This window comes from Azolla caroliniana, unplaced genomic scaffold (assembly GCF_043228905.1).
Source record: "Azolla caroliniana isolate FFs.n. ecotype wild unplaced genomic scaffold, voAzoCaro1.0.p SCAF_12, whole genome shotgun sequence".
Taxonomy (NCBI): domain Eukaryota; kingdom Viridiplantae; phylum Streptophyta; class Polypodiopsida; order Salviniales; family Salviniaceae; genus Azolla; species Azolla caroliniana.
This window is the reverse complement of record NW_028230447.1, coordinates 17,700,450-17,706,449: the sequence shown is the minus strand read 5'-3', so window position 1 is coordinate 17,706,449 and position 6,000 is coordinate 17,700,450.

Sequence of the window (6,000 nt, the reverse complement as noted above, 5' to 3'; positions counted from 1 at the left end):
ATATTCCTCGGTTACGGTGACGATGAGTTCGGCTACCGAGTGTGGGACCCGGTCGACAAGAAGGTATTCCGGAGTCGAGATATTATCTTCATGGAGGACAAGACGCTCGCCAACTGGGAGTCGGAGAAGAAGATAATGAACTCCGAGTCGACCGGTAAGGATCGACTCTACGATGAGCAGACCCAACCGGCGAGAGACCGGTTAGCACTCGAAGAACCAGCCGGATACGGTGAGGATACCGAACTGGCAGAAGAAGAAGTAGAGGAAGCTGAAACAAGTGGTTCTACAAGTTGAAACCGGGAGATGCCGGGAACCCCCCGAGATACAAAGCCAGGATCGTGGTGAAGGGGTTCCAGCAGAAGAAGGGCGTGAACTTCGACGAGATATTTGCCCCGGTAGTAAAGATGCCCTCCATCCAGACGGTGCTGAGTATAGCGGCAAGCATGGACCTTGAGGTAGAGCAGCTGGACGTGAAGACGACATTCCTTCACGGCGACCTCGAAGAGGAGATCTACATGCAGCAACCGGAAGAATTTGTGGAGAAAGGGAAGGAGCACCTGGTTTGCCGGCTGAAGAAGAGCCTCTACGGGTTGAAGCAGGCCCCCCGGCAATGGTACTGGAAGTTCGACTCCTTCATGACCGATCAAGGGTACCACAAGACACAAGCCGATCACTGTGTGTTTGTGAAGAAGTTTGAAGGAGGCGACTTCCTAATACTCCTTCTGTACGTGGATGACATGTTGATCGTCGGACGGGACCAAGTCAAAATACGGATGCTGAAGAAGGCTCTCAACCGGACCTTCTCAATGAAAGATTTGGGTCCGGCAAGACAGATGCTGGGGATGCACATCATTCGGGACCGGTCAGTGAAGCATTTATGGCTGTCACAGGAGAAGTATGTGACAAAGGTACTTCACCGGTTCAACATGTCAGAAGCGAAACCAGTCGGATCGACACTTCCGGCAAACTGCAGGCTATCCGGTAAGCAGAGCCCGAAGACGAAAGCAGAGAAGGCGGATATGATTAAAATTCCATATGCCTCTGCCGTCGGGAGCCTGATGTACGCAATGGTGTGTACCCGAATGGATATAGGATACACAGTCGGAGTGGTGAGCCGGTTCATGAGCAATCCCGACAAGGAGCACTGGAACGCGGTCAAATGGATACTCCGGTATTTGAAGGGCACTTCAAATATGTGTCTCCAATTCGGCTCCGGAAAACCTCAACTTGACGGTTTCACCGATTCGGACATGTCAGCTGATGTGGATACCAGCCGGTCTACATCCGAGTATGTAATGACATATGCAGGGGGAGCTGTTTCGTGGCAGTCGAGGCTGCAGAAGACGGTTGCATTGTCAACCACGGAGGTGGAGTACATGGCAGCTGTGGAAGCCGACAAGGAAATCTTATGGATGAAGGACTTCATCGGAGAGCTCGGTATCTGGCAAGATGAATACCGACTCTATTGCGACAGTCAAAGTGCCATCCACCTTGCTAAGAATGCGGCCTACCATTCCTGGACGAAGAATATCCAACGGAGATATCACTGGATCCGGGAAAGAGTAGATGACCAGGATATCGCGCTGACGAAGATCCACACGGTCGAGAACGGGTCAGATATGCTGACCAAAGTTCTGATACCCGACAAGCTGGATGCATGTCGGAAGAGGATCGGACTGGTAAGACATCCCATGCCGGAGTGAAGGGGGAGTTTGTTGGGAGACAGGTCCCTCCGGATGGGAAGGGAGAAGAACAGTGCTGACGAACAATCTCGGCCGAGGCCGAAATCGGAAGAGGAGTACCTGGCTACGGAGAGCCGTATGATACAGACCCGGTATGAACCGGATGAGGAGTACCCGAGTACGGAGAGTCGGATGGTGCAGGCCCGGTGAGAACCGGATAAGGAGTACCCGGCTACGGAGAGCCGGATGGTGTAGACCCGGTGAGAACCGGATAAGGAGTACCTGGCTATGGAGAGCTGGATGGTGAAGACCCGGTGTGAACCGGATGAGGAGTACCCGGCTACGGAGAGCCGGATGGTGCAGTCCCGGTGTGAACCGGATGAGGAGTACCCGGCTACGGAGAGCCGGATGGTGCAGGTCCGGTGAGAATCGGATAAGGAGTACCCGGCTACGGAGAGCCGGATGGTGCAGACCCGGTGAGAACCAGAGGAAGAGACATATTCGTAAATATGTTTCTGATAGTCCATCGAGGCTATATTTGTAAATAGCCGAAAAGTCATATTAGTATAAATATGACTTAGGGCAAATATGTGTCGCAGTTGTTGTCATTTCTGTTTTGCACGAGATTAGTGTGCGTAACTGTACAGGGAGAGAGAGAGAGAGAGAAAGAGGTCGCTGCCTCTGTTGTAACCGCCGCCTGTGGCGAAGATCCGTGAGCACGAGGTCGGTGCCTCAGTGAACTCACTGTTGTACATACTTACATAATGACAGTTTGCAGCCTGTGGGCTGCCGTGGTTTTTCCCCCTAGTTTGGGGTTTTCCACGTAAACATCCTGTGTACCTTTTCTCTCCTTTTGTGTCGCGTGCATTTGTTTCCCGTTTTCTGTGTATGATCCTAAGCTCGGTCGTGGCCGAGCGTTGTGCATAAGGAGCATTGAGTTCTCAGTAGCTTCCTCATCACTAAACGTATGATTGCCCCATCAATTTACAACCGGGAAAAGAGCCACCATGGGGACCGATCTACAACTTGTCACCAACCGGGCTAGAAGTCCTTCGAGTTTATATAGAGGAGAATTTGGCAAACGGTTTCATTCGACATTCGAAATCTCTAGCCGGCGCACCCATTTTCTTTGTCAAGAAAAAGGATGGATCACTTCGTCTCGTCGTATATCACCGTGGCTTGAATAAGGTCACCATCAGGAATAGGTACGCACTCCCCCTTATCTCAAGTATTTTAGAACGGATCAATGGTGCAAGGTTCCTCACAAAGATCAACTTATGAGGAGCATATAACCTCGTACAGATCCGGCCAGGAGATGAATGGAAAACCACGTTTCGCACCAGATATGGGAACTTCGAGTATACGGTCATGCCATTCGGTCTCACCAATGCGCCAACAATATTTCAACACATGGAAAATGATATATTCCGAGATCTCTTGGATGTTTGTTCGATCATCTATTTGGATGATCTACTGGTTTATTCGAAGACCCAAGAAGAGCATGATTCTCATGTACTATTAGTACTAAAACGACTTCGAGAACATGGTCTTTATGCAAAACTGGAAAAATGTAGTTTCGAGTGCAACCAAGTGGAATTTTGAGGTTATTGTTGTTGGGGTGGGGGGTGAAGCTTAGAATGGCTTCACCCCCCTCCAAAGGGGGTTACGATAGAGAGAGAGAAGGAAAGTGAAAATACAAAATGACACAAAAATGAGAGGGAAAAGATGTATTCCATTATGCCCCATGGGTGGGGTTTATATAGTACAAGAGGTAACCGTTACAAATAAAGAATGAGACAAGTAGGTAGTTACATTACGTACCCACTTTCTCACCTTTGTACACATGCACACAAATGTGCATGTGTTTATACACATACACATACTCATCCTCACACGCTCATTCATATTATACATACACATCAACCACATCATTACACATACCCTTATGCCTCCTCGTATATTCTTACGGGTAACAATTATGTCATCTCCTCGGAAGGCATATCTATGGATCTTGCTAAATCAAAACTGTGGTAGAGTGGCAGACTCCACGTTCGTCTGGTCGGCTGTGGCGTCTACTAGCAGACCGTTTGCGCATGGTCGGCTTTGAGAGCTGTTCTCCCGATCCTGCAGTATACCTCGATGCATTCGGGGACACCAAGAAGAAGCAAGGCGTTAGTATGTAGCTTCTCTTCTTCTGATCATCATCACTGCCACTGATGCCATTATCTTGTGTGTTCTCACTAACTTCCCCTAAAACTTGTTTTGTATTACTTTCAATGTGCAATCCAAGAATACAGAAGAAATGATTACATGCCATCTTTACATTAGTTCGGAATTCGTTTTCCTCACCACCAAGCATTAATATAGTGGGCACACCTCGTGGAAGATCTCTGACTCGAATGACATCAGGACCAACTACAGTGGCACCCACAACTCTCCTGTTACGGGCATGACCATATAATATCCTGTGGTGAGAATTTACCGTAGTATTCTATACACGTTGTCGTGAAGAATTTCGGCCAAAGGCGGAAACCGGGAAAGATTAGCTACATCGGCGGGGTGCACCATGTGCACTCACCCTCGTTTAATTGTGTGAATAATAGGAGTTAAGTTGGGACGAAGAATCCCATGTAAATCGGGATTTATCCCACATTGTAACGCATCCCTCTCCTTGTTCTATAAAAGGAAGGGATGGTCCCTTGTAGAAGGGTTGCCCATTTTGTATTAGTAGGGTATACCGTTAGACGGAAATACGTTCTCTCTTTCTCTCTCTCTCTCCCTCTCTCTCTTGTTTTAGGGTTTCTTCTTCTTGCTCTCCTTTGCTTCTTCTTCTTCTTCGTCCTTTTGTGTGTCGAGCCTTGGCATCTAGCGTTCCAGTTTTTTGTCCTATACTCTGTGCAAGACCCCGCTCGGCGCGACAAGCTCGAGAGCTCCCTGACCGACGGCTTGGTAGTAGACAACGGTTGTATCTCATGCGGCCTAGGTCCGGCTAGAAGTCGGTGTTGAATCTCGTTGTCTTGTAAATACATATACATTTGGTTGTGCATATTCGGGTCTCTGTTGGCGTGCGTGCGTGTGTCTTAGTGTTTCTTTCTGGCTTATGTACATGTTCGTGCGAGAGTCAATGTTGCGTGCCTGCTCTCTTTCTCTCTCTCTCCCTTCGGTTGCTTCCGGTGTGCTCCTGGGGTGCCCTGGGAAAGGTGAAGCACGATTTCCTACGCTCCGTCACTCCCTAGTCCAAGACCCCTGTGGTCCCGCCTTTCTCCACGCACGGGCGTAACAACGCGACATCTTTGGTGAACCCGACGTGAAAGGCGGCAAGGGAGGATGGAGTCGGAAGATGACGACCTCGCGGTGATGGTGGCCGAAGTGGTGTTGGAGTCGGCACGAGTGGTGAGGAGGCGAGAAGCAATGCAACAAGCGGTTGAGCGAGTGGTCGAGAGAGTCAGCCGTTTCAACGGGGACAAAGTCCCATCTTACCTTGAAGCCTACAACGCGGAAATGGAGGAGCGTGGCGTAGATGAGGCGTTGAGGCTGGAGTTCTTCTGTCGGGTCGTAGCTGTCCGGATGCATGCGGAAGTAAAGGAGCTCCGTGAGGCTCATAGTTCGTGGGAGGCCTTCGAAGAGGCGCTCCTGAAGGCATACGGAGGGCGGCCGAAAGGCCGGGGAAGGCGTGACTTCGACCAATGGATATCGTCGGCGAAGACCCACCGGGGCGCAATGAAGGCGTTCCGAGAGTACGAGCGGCGGCTTGCTCGGCTCCCGGAGCGGGAACAAGGTTTGGTGGGAGCGGACAAAGTCCTATTGTTCGTCAGGTCGATCAACCGAGTGGAACGGGAGGCCATCGGGATTGAGCTCGAAGACGATGATGGAGCGAATGGGCTCACTGAGGACTGGTCGAAGGTCGAAAGGGTGTGCCAACGGCTAGACGATGAGCGAGCCGAGAAGGCTAAGAGGAAGGCGCGCGATGGCGTGCCATCACAACGGGAAGAGGCCGAATGGCAAAGAGAGTCGGCAAGGGTCGGCGTTGGGGCAAGGATTGCGGAGGCGTATGCAGCTCTCGAGGCGATGCTCGAGGAAGAGGAAAGATCGAGGCCGCAAGCCGAGACCGAGGAGACGGACTTGCCCCACGCGATGGCGGAAAACCGGTACGACGGTACGACGGGAGAGGGTGTGGAACATAACGCCCTCTCGACTTGCGGAGAATTGCCGACCGAGGACAAGGTCGGGAGCGAAGAAGAGCCCTCCACACGGATTCCGGAGACTCCGGTGGTCGAGCCCGTGTGCTGACATGAGACCGGAGAGAAGGAAGGCGCCG